This window comes from Panthera uncia, chromosome D4 (assembly GCF_023721935.1).
Source record: "Panthera uncia isolate 11264 chromosome D4, Puncia_PCG_1.0, whole genome shotgun sequence".
Classification (NCBI taxonomy): domain Eukaryota; kingdom Metazoa; phylum Chordata; class Mammalia; order Carnivora; family Felidae; genus Panthera; species Panthera uncia.
In genome coordinates, this window is record NC_064807.1 from 63,591,039 (window position 1) to 63,607,376 (window position 16,338).

The 16,338-nt window shown below is 37.9% G+C and overlaps 1 long non-coding RNA gene across 1 annotated transcript; it reads left to right on the forward strand.

The window, feature by feature from the left end:
• Window positions 1–555: 555 nt before the first annotated feature.
• On the forward strand, window positions 556–15,763 carry LOC125926432 (uncharacterized). Its single transcript, XR_007459098.1, has 3 exons — window positions 556–729; window positions 12,709–12,799; window positions 15,270–15,763. It is a non-coding gene; the product is annotated as an uncharacterized LOC125926432 (long non-coding RNA).
• Window positions 15,764–16,338: the final 575 nt, after the last annotated feature.

The following is a 16,338-nucleotide window of genomic DNA, read 5'->3' on the forward strand; positions in this document are numbered from 1 at the left end:
ATGTGCTACATATAATGTTTAAGATTTTTAAGTTAATGTTTCAAGATGAAGTAGTTCAAAAACTCAGACAACAATACTGAATAACATAAAAATCATATGCTCAGGACCTGGTTTTTTCATACTTTCACATTATTCCATATTTGCTTTTGTTGTAGTTGGGGTTCTCTCTAAAATCCTTGGTATTTCTATTACCTTTGCTCCTTCTCAGAGGTAATCTGGTCTCATTAATTCAATGTTTATCATTTATAGTTAGGTTTTCTAATATTTCCATACTTGCATTTATCTCTAATAACATATAATTTAATTTTGCAGAATTTTAAGCTTGATATAAATGATATCCTATTACAGGTATTATTTTGCAAATTGCTTTGTTTTACTTAACATTATGTTTGTGAGCATCGCCTGTATTAATGTATGTGTTGCTCTGGTTTGTTTATTTTGACTGTTATATATTTATAGCATTCTATTTTGTGACTGTATCCCACAATGTATTGTTTCTCTTATTGATGGACATTTCAATTATTTCTAATTCTTTCCATTTTCAACCAGTGCTGTGCTGCCGTAAAATCTTGAACATTTCTCTTCGTATACACATGGAAGAATTTCTCTGCTAGAAAAGAAGATGCCGAGTTGTAGGGAATATACACCTTCAACTTCACTAGACATTACCAATTTACAGCTCATTCACTGCATATGAGAGTTCCCTTTATCCACATTTTTTTCCTTAAAGTAAGTTACATGCTTTCTTGTTATAAAGTAACATACTGTGATCCCTTTCTCCTCTTTGACCTCAGGGTATACTCAGCTACGTAGCTGCCAGACACTTTCTTCATCAAGATCATGGATCATCATTACACAGTAGGGAAGAACCATATCAATTCCTCCACCATGGTTTGCAGCAAGAGAGGTTTGTTTCATTCTGTGGGAGGAAGATATCAGGAATATTGAAAAGGGGCACCTCTCCCTGCTTCCATACGGAGGGAATGTGTGATTAAAGATTGACTATCTCCAAGTGAGTCCTCTGCAAATAAACATACAGATTTCACAGGATAAGACTCACGGAATTGTGTAGCCTGGGAATCACTAAACATCCTTACCCCTTCACCCCCAGATTCTCCTAGAAAGATTTATATTAAAAAGCTCATTTTGTCTTTGGAATGAGGCACCTTTGGTATGCGTTGTGTGACCATCCGGGAGTCAGCAAATTTCCCCATCCTCCCTCCATCCCCCAGAAAGTGATACACCTCTTTTGCCTAGTGCTCTCATTCTGATGTTCCAGGTAGCATCGAGTTTGCCTGATATTACAGCAAGACATTAACCTCTTCACTTCCTAACTGCCTCATTGATGATAGGAGAATCAGAGGGAGAGTTGGGAATCAGAGGGAAAGCATTTTCTCAACACAGCTGGAATGTAGCAAATGCTGAAATGTAACTCAGTCCTGCTTCTTAGAAAAATGTTTTTTCTACTATACCATTTTTCCAAAATGATTCCCTTCAGTTTCTCTAGTTTGTCCTCTGAGGTGGGTGTTTTTTGTGTCTTTTTTTTTGTATTTTCTAGAGAAAATTGGGTTTTATGAATATTTCTAGAAATGATATATAAGCATGAACTTTAGACTCAATATTATATAGACCCTCTGCATACAGTATTCTGTCTCCTGTCAAGTCGTACAAGACACAGAATTTCAGAGCAAGAAGGGATCCTCAAAAAGATCCTCAAAAAACCCTGTATGTATGTATGTGTATATATATATATGTGTGTGTGTGTGTATATATATGCATATATATACACATATATATGTATACACACACGCACACACACACGCACACACATGTATATATATACATATACATATACATACATATATATATATATATATATATATATTTTTTTTTTTTTTTTTAGTAGGCTTCACACCAAGCACAGAGCCCAACACAGGGCTTGAGCTCACAGGCCTGAGATCAAGACTTGAGCTGAGACCAACAGTCAGATTCTTAACTGACTGAGCCGCCCAGACATCTGGTAAAATTAAATATGGGAAGAGGGTGTCTGCTAGAAACATGCAGAGCCATAGTCATATTAATATTTCCTTATTGTAACAGTAAAGAAAGAATAAAACTAAACTACAAAATCCTACCAAACAGAGATAACTATTAAAATATCAGTGTCTGTTTCTCCAACTGAAGGAAGCATTAACAGGAGAATAGATAACTAAATTGGGTATTTACTTAACACCACAATAATTACCATAATCCTCTTGGGTTTGATTTCAGTCTAGGCATTTATTAAAATGTCTTGAGCAAATTATTTAATCTCCCCGAGCCTCAGTTTCCCCATCTGTAAATACAGGGAAATAGTTTTGAGGATTAGATGTAATACATTAGAAACTGAGAACAATATCTGCCAATTATCAGTGCTAGATAAAGCCTAACTCTTATTCTAAGTGAAAACGTAGATTGTGCTTCATTACGATAGGAAAGATATTTTTATATTTCATGTATATTTTATTTGGCTGTATACACATAGTTTTACATAGAGTACTCTATATTTTTCAATGTGCTGTGTGTTTCTCCCTTTATTTTCTTAAAGTTTATTTATTTATTTTGAGCGAGAGAGCACAAGTGCAAGTGGGGGAGGGGGAAAAAGAGAGGGAGAAAGAGAATCCCAAGCAGGCTCAGTGCTGTCAGCACAGATCCCCATGTGGGGCTCAATCCCACGAACCTTGAGATCATGACCTGCACTGAAATCAAGAGTCGGACACTTCACCAGCTGAGCCACCCAGGCACCCCTCTCTCTCCTTTTTTATAAAGCAAGCTATCAGATCAATCAAAAACTTGATTATGTTGACACAATTTTATCTTAGGAACTGGCATCCTGCTAGGCCACACCCAAAAAGTAATTATGTCGTGGGAAAGACAACCAGTTCGGTGGAAGCATTTATATCACACACCAAACCACAACTTCCTCTTGAGCAGTTAGATTTATATGTGCATTACAGATCAGAAAAAAGTGACAAGGTCTATAAAATATGACTTATATTAATATTAAGAATATGTGTATAATACACAAACATATATTTAAATTAGGAGAAAATATGCCAGAATGTTATCATGTACTTTTCTACATTTTCTGAATTCCCAGTATGAATTATGGTACTTTTATAATAAGAAAATTCATAAAAGAAAAGTAAAGGGATGTCTTCTCCCCTCTGTTAATTGTTTATATCTGAAACATAATACTTTTTTTAATGTTTGTTTATTTGACAGAGAGAGTGAGCAGGAGCAGAGGAGTGGCAGAGAGAGAGGGAGAGAATCTCCAGCAGTTTCATGCGGGGCTTAGTCTCACCAGCTGTGAAATCATGACCTGAGCTGAAATCAAGAGTCAGACACTTAACTGACTGCGTCAACCCAGGCACCCCAATACATTTTTTAATGGAAGACAAAGACAAGTCTGCAGGTGTCCAAATTGATATAATACTTCAATACATGACTGACGGAATACTTTATGTCATGAGTTAGGCTGCCTCTTCATGGCTTTGACTGTGCTGCTGCAACTGCCTGTATCCCCTTTTCTCCTTTTGCCTCCAACATTCCAGTATCACCTTAAAGAAGAAAATTTAACCGTATCTCCAGGTACAACTTGTTTCTCCTACTGATTTGAGATCTTATTAATTACCAAGAATTGACCTCTCCTATCTTTGTGACCCACTGTGGCTTGAACATAAATATATTTATCATGAAGCTGAAACCATTTTTTTTGCACTTTTCCAAGGAGATACCTGTACCTTGGGATTACAGACTGTAATTCATCTTTGTTTCCCCAGTATTTAACAGAATAGGTGCTCTGTGAATATTTGTTAAAGTAGAAAGGAGAAAGAGGGAGAGGGAATGAAGGATGGATTGTGTTAAATTGGAAATAGGCTATTGTAATGGACAATAGGGCTTCAGTCAAGAGAATTCTCTTTAAGAATGGCAGGAATTAGTCTGAAAGGAATCTGGCTGCTTTCAGTGTTAAGTTTTTATCTGTATCCATCCTAACCCAGCTATGATTGTGTATAGGTCCAGGGAGAATAAAAGGGGCTGTGTGTCAGTTGAAAGGTCTGTTTCACTAGACTCAGTAATGATTTGGGACTCCACCATCTCTGCTGTGGAATGCTTCTTTTTACAACTGAACATAACATACTTCACCAGTGCAGAGGCATTAGCGTAGTGGCGGTAGTAATGCTGGCTTTTGCCACCATAGGCCACTGGACATGGTGCCATTAAAATAAAGACAAAACAGTTTTGGAGGCCAGAAGCTGGGAAATCTCCATCATGTTAGTGATCCTGGCTGTGACATCAGCAAATCTTAAGAGTAGCTGGTATTCAATAAATAGCAGTGATAGAGATGGCCTGATTCTAAGGCCACCAAGAGCTATCTCTTCTTAGGGCAGATCCATCTTCTTGGGGCAGCATCTCTATAGAATTGTTAAGGCTGGTGGTGGCTGTGGAATCCTGAATTAGTTAAAAGAATTTAATTAGAAGTTAACTTCTTTACCAATTTATTTATCATAGTCCTAAGTTTTTGCAGGTGCTGGACACATAGGAGTGGAATGAATTTTCTTTTCTTATAGAGCTATAATTTTAGGAGGAAGAAACAGAAAATAAATAGATGAGTAAATAAATAATGTAATTTCAGGTGTTTACACCCAGGATGCAAAAGAACAGAATCCAGGATGACTTCTAGGTTTTGGAGAACGATTATGCTGTTTACTGAAACACAGAGTGCTGGGGTTTCAGTGGGCAAAATCAATGTTTGATTTTGGATAAGTAAATTTTGAGACGTTGACTTGCATGGAAACATTGATTAACCAGTTGGATAAAGGATTAACCAGTTGGATCACAGCAATGAATCTCCACTGCAGAAAGCCTGAAATTAGGGCTAAGAACATTGGTAGTGCAGCCTGGAGCAGTAAGTAAAGGCTGACAGCCAGCGGCTCCCTGGACTGACTTGTTGTCCTTATATCCCGTCTAGGGGTATTCCCACATATGTTCAAGGATGTTTGCTCTGAAAGGAAAGGAGCTGGAATTGTTTGAGGAGCACGTGGGAACTTGAAGGGAGCAAGATTTGAGTGCTAACGCTCATGTGATCTCATTGATACCTACAAATTAGTAAGGTATGGTGTGTTCTGGTAATAGATGCACATGCAAAGTGTTGCATGTAATTATGTAACAAAGTGTCCCACTGCGATTGTGTGTTTTCACTGTATGAGTAATTCATAACATTTATTACTGTCTCCAGGTTAGTGATGTTATATTAGTGGAGACAGTGTGGTATAATAGGAGAGTACTGGATTTGGAGCCAAAGTGAGGTAATTCTTGAATGAAGAACATGTTGCCTCAGCTGCTGGATGTCCTATTGGCAGACAGTCTTCAGCTATCACCTTCAGGGATTGCTTCCATTGCAGACAAGCATGTTTGCTAAGCTCACAACCGTTCCTGGGGTGGCCCATATCCAAAGTGGAAAGACTGTTTACAGACCACAGAGAGAGCTAGGCCTCAGAAGCCCAACAGTTCTCATGCTGGATGTTTGAGTCTTCCCAGCCCAGGCATCAAATATGTGAGTAAAAGTTTTAAGGTGACCTCAGCCCCAGTGATCACCTAACTACCACTGCATGACCCCAAGTGAGGATTGACTAGCTAAGCCTAGTCAACCCTCAGATGAGCAAACTAAATGAGTGTCATTATTTTAAGCCACCATTTCAAGGTGGTTTGTTCACAGCTATGAATAACTGCAAGTATAATTGAATTATTTTACTTCTTTCTGCCTCAATCTCTCTATGATATGGGAATCATTTTATTAAAACTTCTGAACCTATCTCATGAGAATGTTGTGGAAATAACCTTAATAGTGTATGTAAACTTGCTTTATAAGCTGTAAGATGCATTAGAGGTACAATTTATTATAATTATCACCATAAATCATCATTAACTGGGAAGAGAGTATACAGAATACCAGAAGAGCATGGCTTCTGATTTCAAGGGGCAATGATACCAGCTTTCAGTTAATTATAATTTATCCTAAGCACATAAAGATTCGTGGTCTACATATGGGGAAAAATTAAATGTAAATAGAAGGGTCTTAAATGGGAAGGGGAATGGAAGTCAAGAAGTAGGTTTAAAAACAATAATGTAACATTCACTTTTCTTTATCTAGCTCTTCCATATGTCTCAGATCAGAACAGTATTTTCAAGTATACTTATAGAGGGTACAATTTTGTCCTGTCCAGCTTCAAACATAGAAACTTGGCACTTAACAATTTGCTCTTTTGCACTCACTTAGCATCGCCCCATCCTGTGTTTGTTCTCTTCCCCTATATACTTCAAATGCCTGTTATCTCCAACTTGATATAAATGTATGTAAAGAAACATTCCAGAGATTTTTCATAAACAATCATAGGAGTTACATAACACATGCTTATAAAATAAATATAAAATCTAAATAGTGCAAATGTGATTTGAAAGATAATAAAGGATCGATGATTACTTACTACCAAGCTTTTTAAAAATTTCTTTGAAAATTGGGAATTCAACTACCAATGTGACCAGATTTTTAAAAAATTTTATTGATTTTCTAGATTCCAAGATTTTCCCCAAATCTTCATTAATGCAGCCTGCCAATTATTCCAGTTTCTGCTCCTTCCTTGGCTTTCTGGGCACCTCTGGGATTGCACTTCCTGAGCCCCTTATGGCTAACAGTTGTGGTAAATTGTGAGTGTAAATTATTTTACTTTGGGTGGAACATTTTATTTTAGTTTTTATTTTTAAATTTTGTTTATTTTGAGACACACACACACACACACACACACACACACACGAGTTGGAGAGGGGCAGAGAGAGAGAGAGAACCCCAATCCCAAGCAGGATTCGTGCTGTCAGCTCGGAGTCTGATGAGGGGCTCGATCCCACAAACCATGAGACCATGACCTGAGCCAGAATCAAGAGTCAGACACCCAACTGACTGAGCCACCCAGGTGCCCAAGTTGGGTGGGGCAGTTTAATTCTGGTTTTAGACCATCCCAGAGCTCATGTTCCCTCTGGAAGAGATCCCTCTTCCCCCTGCTGACCTACAGTGGGTCTATAACATGAGCAAGAAATAAACAGTCGTTGCTTTTTAAACCTTTGATATTTTTTTGTTTTTGTTCTGTTTTCTTTTCCCATAACATAACTTCCTGATACAATCTTACTGATAGAGCCCCTAATACTTAGTGACCAGAACTGATTGATGGGCTTGGCAAAGCTTGAGGACAGCTGAATCACAGCTCAAGTACAATTTCTCTCCTTTCCAGTTCTTTGTCAGTGGAATATAAATTGGTTTAGTAATTCAGCACTTAATTTGAGATGCCAACTTGTTACCACAGCGAGCACAAGCCAGCACTTCTAATCATATGTACTCTTTAGGCTTTCCAAATTCTATGTTAAACGTTGCTAAAATAGGCTAGCTATAGTGTCTCAAATTATATCTGGAGTTTCCCGAGGTGGGTTCCACAGAGAATACAGTGAGACTAGAGATTGGTATGCAGAAAGTTAATGCGAGAGTGCTGTCCAGAACAACACCTGTGACCAAGTGCAGAAAACAGAAGTGGCCCCAGGGAGATGCCAAACTACGATGCAATCACAAGGCCTCAGCTGACTGTATGGACAGCTATTTAGATGGCCCTTTCTATTTGCCCTAGTTGAAGCAAAGGAGCTTTTGTGTCCATGCACCAACCATTCACTGGCGGTAACTGATCACAGAGAGGTGTCATTTCAGCTGGGCAGCTTGCTTCAGAGGAGAGCAAACTGGGAAGGGGCTCAGTTGTGAGCTATCAGCAGCCACCACTCCTGGCAGCTGAAGGAACTTCTGCCTCTGTCCTGAAGGGGAGTCTGTGGTGCAACCCAGCATCTAGTACAAGAGTAATAGAAATTCCTAATAAGATCACTGGAGCCTATACTAGGTTATCTCCTATGGAAACTGCTACCTCTTAGTTTTTGTCCACAATGATCTGTGCACTTAGACTGTTGTTTCCCAACTCCAACTGTCAGAAGCATATTTACCCTTAAGGATTCAGCTCAGACACCATCCAGGAAAACCCTACCAGGAAATACCTCTTGATGTTGTTTTCAGCTATGATTGTTTTTCCTCTTTTGGACTCTCTTGACACTCGACGCCAGTCCTGTGTTATCAGTTTGCTTTGAATGGGGAAAAGGTCCTCTAAGTGAATGACTATGAAGCTGCTCATCAAATCTGAGGCGTAGAGAAATGAAGATGGAAGATGGTAGGGTTGGGGGGGATAACATGAGAAATTCAGATAGGACATTCTAGTGCCATTTGTTTCTCTGGGGTCCCACACAGATGACACTAAGCCTGGGAGACCCAGAGTATCTGCTGTTCCATGTTATGTCCTGTAAGCTAGGTTCTTCTCTCTTTCTCCATATTCTGTGGACTTTCCTTATTATTATCCTAAAGCTTCAGTAGAAGATTGTTTACATGTCCCATTCTTGACTTGTCCTTGTTTCAGAGACTTAGAGGGAGAGCTTGGCCTTGTTTCAGAGACTTAGAGGGAGAACACGTAGTTTCCAGGCCTTCTGCCCCCATTCCCACCCCTGACTCCATCCCATGATGGTTGTGGTGTTAGATATTGAAAATTTTGCTGAGAGTGAGGGAAATGTCAGAGAATAAGAATCTGAGCTGTCAGGTCTAACTGTTCTTTTCTAAGTAGAACTCCTCCCTAGAGAGTCAACCTCTGCTTATCTGTTTTAATTTTTATTTTGCAGGGAAGTAATTTCTTTACACTTTAAATTAACATTATTCATATGCATGTTTTATTTCTTCATTAGACCTTAATTTACTTGAGATAAACAGTAAATTTGGGGAAATCACTAGAAGACTTAATTTTCCCATTGGCAAAATGAGTGGCTATAATTCTTCAAGGGCTCTTCTATCTGCAGAAGTTACTAATTTTATGTGAGTCAGCCTAAAATGATAGGATGTCACAATTCTAGAAAGGTTGAGAATACCTTATCTCTGGTTTCCATATTAGTTTGCTGGCAGATATGCTGCCTACATTTTTTTGTTACTGTCAGGCGAAATAACTGCTCTGGAACAGAGGGCGAGAATAACACAAAGAAAGTAAAACAAAGAAATTGCACAACAGCCATCATCAGGAACTCAGGGGCAATTTGACTTAAAGCAGCTTGAAATTTTAAAGGAAAAACAGAAAATGCAATCTGTTTTCTCTTCTGCTTCCTCTTTCTTCTTTAAATAAGCACAGTCTATCTCCCCAAAGATTTCCCCCTAAAAAGAAAACACATTGCACAGATTGTCCTATAATTTAAATCACAATTAAGCTTCCAGTTAGAATGTATCATCATAAATCTGCTATAAATCCCCCAGTGTTCCCTTAAATTCCCTTACCCTTAAACAGCATGACCCCAGGTTTATTTTCCCTAGACATAAAAAGTTGAATTATAGCTTATTTATGAGTTTCATGAATAAGACTAATTTGATTGCCATTTGTAGAGAAATTCTCACCAGGTTATTACAATCCTAGATCCCATTAACTAATAAAAACTATACAAAATAAAAATGACTTCAAATTAGCTCAAGCAAGATTGCTGGCAACATTTCTTTATATAAAAAGAAGATGCCACTGACCATCACTATGAAGAATATTTCCTCCTGTTGCCCCTGCTCAGCACTTTGACCTATGTTAAATACAACCTACTTTTTATATACATTTACAAATCTGCGTTTTAGCCTGTCATTTATTCTTGGTGGGATATTGCTCCTTCACTGAGAATCTACTCCCTGTGAACAGTGGTTAAAGTTGTTCAGATTTTATGTTTTGACCTAAACCTGGGCACCCACTATAAATCCAGACTTGACTTGAGAATGTCCAGCATCTGGTAAAATAGGTCAGCTGAGGTTTCAATGACTTGAGGGCTTCAGTAATCACAGAGAAAGGAAAATGACCGGAGGCATTAAGACTGCTAGCTACTTCTAGGGCAGTATAAGATTATTGCAAAAAGTCATGCTTTGTAATCAATAAAATAACAACTGATAGCCACTACAGTATAAGCTCCATAAGGCAGAAATTTTTTGTTGTACTGTTCACTGACATTGTAAGCACTCAAGCATTTGTTGAATAAATGGATGGACTTTAGTCCTGGCTTTTTTCTATGATCAAAGTCTAGTTCTGTGATCCTGCTTCTTCATCTATAAAATGGAGATAAAAATAAAAGAATTGTTGAGTTACATAAAGTAACTTTGGAGAAGTGTTTGGAACTTGTGCAGCACAAGTATAAATACATCAATATTTTAAACAATAAAATTTTTAATAACTTAATAAGATGCCTCAAGCTAAGTCTGAAATAAGATTATTTTAAATCCCTTGAAGGACAATGATGGGCAAAACTGTTTGAAATTTGCAAGCACTGTTTTTTCCCCTAAAATGTGAAGGATTAGTTAAACTTTTAGGCCTGAAAAGACTCTGTTTTTGGAGAATCCTCTGAATGGATATTCAAGTTTATACAAATGTAGAACAATGACTCTCTGCTGAAATAGAAAGATTTTAGATATACAGCATAAAGAAAATAAACAGCATGCTTAATATTGTAACATTTTTATTAATTTAGGCAGAATCTGTCTTAAAAACATGTTTCCCTACTATGTATCGATCTCAATTATTCTATGTCTGTACATTATTGCTTGTCCTTATAGAAGTCGATAAGCATTTTGTTTTTCCAAGCAGTGACCCACAGAGATTGGGAGAGGAGACCTAGAAATGGCAGAAAAGAGTGGAAGACATGATTTTCATTGCCATAGGAACACATTGTCACAAAGGACATAAAGAGAATTTAATTTGGATTGCTGAAGCCCCACATGAATATCCCACAAATGCTGTATTTTGAAGTAAAACAACAACAACAACAACCTCAAACTCTTAGAAATGTATTAATGTTACATTATCCTGGCCTGAAGTCCCTTGGGAAGCAAAGGGCAAGACCCCACCCTTATGGATGGGAGTGGGATTTGGGGAAAATGGAGTATTCAGAGAATGGAGACTGAAAGGGAATAGCCAGAGGGCTGTGGATTCTCTATCTGCCACCCACCCAGAGTGGGGAGGAGGTAGAATGGAAGTCAATGTTTAGAGATAGGGTCAGAATGGGAAAGGGAGGAGAGTGATCAAGGTAATTCCTGAGGTTCTGTGCATGTTAATGTTTGATGGAGTATACAGGTAACTCTAGGAATTTTTAAAAGGGCAAAAGTACAACAAAACAACAACCAATGTTCATTTGAAAAATCTAAAAAACAGAATGAGTATTCTCTGGTTTAGAAAGAACGACCACCTTTATAATCTTTATATGTCCTTGTAGCTGTTCAACAGTTCAGTAAATATTTATGGAGCACAACTGTGTCAACAACTGGGCTGGATGCTAAGTTTACAGACTAATAAGGCAAGACCACTGATATCAAGGTGCTCACAGTGGGGAGAAACAGCATATAAATGATTAAATACAATAACATGTTAACAGGAGTCTGTGTGTGTAATAAAGGAGCACAAAGGAGGAGTAGTAATTATACTGGGCAACAACCAGGAGGTGGTGATATTTGAAACACATTCTTTCAGTCTGAAACTGCAGCTGTTCCTCTGCATAATAGATGCCTGTTTTTACTTTACAGGTCAAAAAAGTAGGATGGGGAAACTATATGGTACTGACAGCCCTCTGAAGCGAAACACTGGAATGTGTATTCCATGGCAGATTACTCAGTTTTGTGATTATCACAGTGGTCACTGATGGTATTACACAAATAGAACACTGCTAGCTGGCATAAAAAAATTGCTTCAGTGTTATATCAGTGAGAAATAATCACTACCATTAACTTGCTGAACTTTAAAATATTGAATAATTTGTGGAATATATTAAATATTGCAATATTCTGCATTTTCAAGTCTTTTTTGAAATCTGTTCTTTCCCTTTACCTTAATCAGAAAGCGGCAAATGAACCCTCTAAACTTATTCATATACAACCAATATTTATTGTCTACCATGTGCTAAGCATTGAGGTATGTCACAAAGATACGTCACAATAGGAATAAAGGTCAGAAGAAAAATCTGAATGAAGGACTAAGAGATTAAATAGGGTGCAAGTAATTCCTCCAGAAATGGATCAGATCTGGGGACTGAAATAGAAATAGAAATGCACATGGGGGGAGATATAGAGACGATGGGTATTTCAAGTTCAGCGTGTGCAAAAACACAGAGACGGAGAACATCAACATTTCAGAAATGACACAAAGTTTTTTAAAATGGCACATACAGGGACACCTGGGTAGCTCAGTCGGTTAAGCTTCTGACTCTTGATTTTGACTCAGGTCAGGTGTCTCGTGGTTTGTGAAATCAAGCCTCACAGTGGGCTCTGCGCTGACAGCGAAGAGCCTGTTTGGGAGTCTCTCTTCCTCCCTCTCTGTCCCTCTCCCATTCGTGCTGTCTCTCAAAATAAGTAAAGAAACTTAAAAAATAAAATGGCACATACAATGCTCCATTATCTGAGGCTTCTGTGATCTCCTACACTAAATCTTGATACTTCTTGCATCAAACATTATGTCTCTTCTATGCCCTTGACTGTGCAGTCTACTTTATTTATAATGCATTCTACTCTTTTTCTCTGGTTATGTCTTTATACAGGTCATCTCTACTCAACTATGGACTCCTTAGGGACAGACTCACATCTTATTCATCTTTGTATCCCAACACTTAACATACTTCTTGGCATAAGGTAGGCATTCTATAAATGCTTTTTGAATTCATTCATTCATTCATCCATCCATTAACAAAGTTATCACATTATCTTTTGTCATTGGTTGGTGCTTGGTTTACAGTAAGGAACACAAAAAAAAAGACAAGGTGATCTAAGGAAGAAACAGGAGACTGGGAAAGTAGGTTGAGAATAAATTATGGAAAGCCTGGCATGCCACCTTAAAGAGATTAGAATTAATTCTGTAGGCAATTTTCACCAAGGGTTTACACAGAATGAAGAGATATCATATTTCTGATAGAGTAACATAAGTATTTTGTAGAACTTTAGAGAGGGCAGAGACTGGCACTAATAAGTACTACAGAAGTAGGAATTTAAGTCAGAATTCAAAGAATAAGAAATACTTGTGACTCTAGAGAATTGAAAAACAATGTAGATGACTACAGAGAAAATGTTAATTACAGAAGAGGCAGAATTTGTGAAATAAAAATCTAAGGGTGAAGATGTGTTTGGATCTCATAAGAAATAATAGTAATAAAAGGGAACCAATTGGAAGAAGATAAAGCAGATGTGTATGGATTTGAAATAAAAAGTAAGATACCATCATGACATAGAGAACAATGAATAAAATGAGAATTGTATTTGAGACAAAGGAGCCAGTAATTATCTCTATAAAGGAAGGGGTGTGGCAGAACAGAAGAGGTAAGCTGAGTAGCTTTGGCCATAAACCATGGAAGTGATAAAAGCCTGGAGAGCTGAAAAACTAAAATTACAAATATGAAATAAGAAGGGGTGCCAAGGTGACTCAGTCAGTTAAGCGTCCATCTCTCTCTCTCTCTCTCTGTCTTTTTTTTTAACTTATTTTTATTTTTTGAGAGAGAGAGGGCGCAAGTGAGCCAGGGACAGAGAGAGGGAGAGGCTGAGAGAGAGAAGCAGGGGTCACCCGAAGTGGGTGAGCTCACCTGATGCGAGACTCATCATGACCTGAGCTGAAGTCAGGTGCTGAACCAACTGAGCCATCCAGGCTCCAGTATCATATCCAACTCTTGATTTCAGCTCAGGTCATGATCTCAAGATTTGTGAGATGGAGCCCCGTGCTGTCAGTGAGGAGCCTGCTTGGGATTCTCTCTCTCTCCTCTCTCTCTCTCTCTCTTAAAATAAACAAACTTAAAAATATACATATATGAAATAAGAAGATATTGCATTTTATGAATATTGTGTGAAAATATTTTCTTAAAGAGCTGGTTGGCACGAGACTTCTCTGTTTTCTTAGGAAAAGCTACTTTCTATATGGAATGTAAGAATGTGAAAGCAAGGCTTGAAGGAGCAAAACAAAGATCTGACTTACGTTTTCAAAAATGAGACCTCCTCTAATATGGTTGAACTTCCCTTTATAAACTAATACTGGATAAAATATAATTATTGTTATATAAGCCATATGCCAAACTCAATAGCAAAAAAACAAAAAAATATAGGAAACTCACAGTGCCAGAAATAAACTGAAAAACAGAAGAGCAGAAACTGATGCCATGGCAGCCCTCCCAACATTTTATCTTTAGTTATACGGCCCAGGAGCCAGCTGCCGGGTTCCAGTGCACAAGAACAAGGCCTTGAGCCTCAGTGAGGCAGAGAAGCAGGAAAATCCTGGAGGCTTAAACAACAGCCAGTCACTGGGACTGGAAAAATTCCACCTCCTAGTCTGGAAGAAGCAAAGAAGTTTGTTCTTTGCTTGGGGCTTTGAATAGGGGTTAAAAACAAAAGGTACCTGTGAGAAATAAAACACCTCGGCCTGCAAGATATAAATTTACAGTATCTGCATAATTCAGGAACTACAAACTGAGAAATAATCATTTACAAATGCCCCAGGATATTTAAGAGCCAAAGAACCCTGGCAGAAACAAATACATAACTGTTCTGAAGGGACTCTTTCACAACTCAGGGCATAAGAGACTTCCATAAAACAAAACAACCCCATCCCAGAACAGCACCACGGGAGGATATAAATCACTATGAGTAAAACTCAGCAAATGTTGTAAACAGTAGAGTTAGGAACTCAAAAGCTGGAAATAATAGAAGTACCTGAAAGAGAAGATAAAGACACTTGATTAAAGAGGCCAACTAATGGAAATTATGATGAAAGAATATAGGTAGATTTCACAAAGAACCAAACAGAACATGTAGTACTAAAAATAATATTGTCACTGAAATGAAAATGAATGGGTCTAACCAGATCCCATGGGTGAATGAATATAGTCACCTCTTTTTCTGTTCCTTATTTGAAATTATGCTCAGCTATATTTCTTGTCATACAGGCTATATGTGGTGTATTCAAAATGTGCTGCCATGCAGTACAATTTTACAATATGAACTTCCCATCATCAGTTCATGCCCTTGAACCCCAGTTTATCTCTCAACAAAATGAATCAACCTTTCCTTACATCTGCAGTCAAGGTAAAGTCCTTTTATTTTTTTCTTCTGTCCTAAATTGCAGGGAGAGAGGATTCATCAACGTCCCAAGAAGAGCTACTTTAGGACTCTAAAATTAGAAATGTGCATCCAGGGAAAGAGGGTCCTTCCCAGTGCTCTGGAAGAAAAGTCCAAATCTTTTTCCTAGGTCCCTCTTATGGCTTGATCAGTGCCCCTGTTGGTACTGCTGCCTTGTACATAAGGACTAAAACTCTACCAGCCTGCCCATCTTGAAGCTTTCAAAAGATTTTGATCCATGATAATGAAACAACAGTGCTCTATTTTTACTACATTTACTCTGCAGCCTATCTTTACTTCCAGACTTTCCCTTTCCAAATTAGGGGAGTGTTAGTGGCTTTGTGCCTTGGTCTTCTTCACTTCCCTGTGATCTTAGGAGGCAGTTGTAAGTAAGCCATTAGTTATTTTGTCATCATTCCATACGAACAGAAATTCCTTACTGTTCCTGGGCTGCTGGAAAACTAAAACAGATACATATCTCTCCCTTTATAAGCAATTTTAAGTAAATACTTTCAGTGGGAGTAGGTATGTATAGTCTTATAACTACTCATAAGTGCTCATCCAGAAGTGCATTTGCATATGTTTTCATCCATTTGACTTAAATATATGTGAATTATTAATCTATTAAATAAGTGCAAAGGCTAACTGTGTCCATTTTCACCCCAAAGAAATGTTTATTTCACAACTAGGTAAAACCCATTTTAGGGTTTGTTGGCAAATTAAAATTCTTTACTCACAAAGTGATGGAGACATAGTTGAAAATAAATGTATATTAAAATTGAATACACCATTTGTAACCAGGATGGAGCCAGACAGTAGAATGCTAAGCGAAGTAAGTCAGAGAGAGACATACCGTATGATTACACTCACGTGGAATTTAAGAAACAAACGAGCAAAGAGAGAGAAAGAGACAAACCAAGAAACAAGACTCTCAACTAGAGAACAAACTGATGGTTACCAGAAGGGAAGTGGGTGGGGGGAATGGGTGAGATAGGTGATCGGGGGATTAAGGATTGCACTTGTAATGAGCACCGAATGATGTATAGATGTGATGAATCACTATATTGAATACCTGA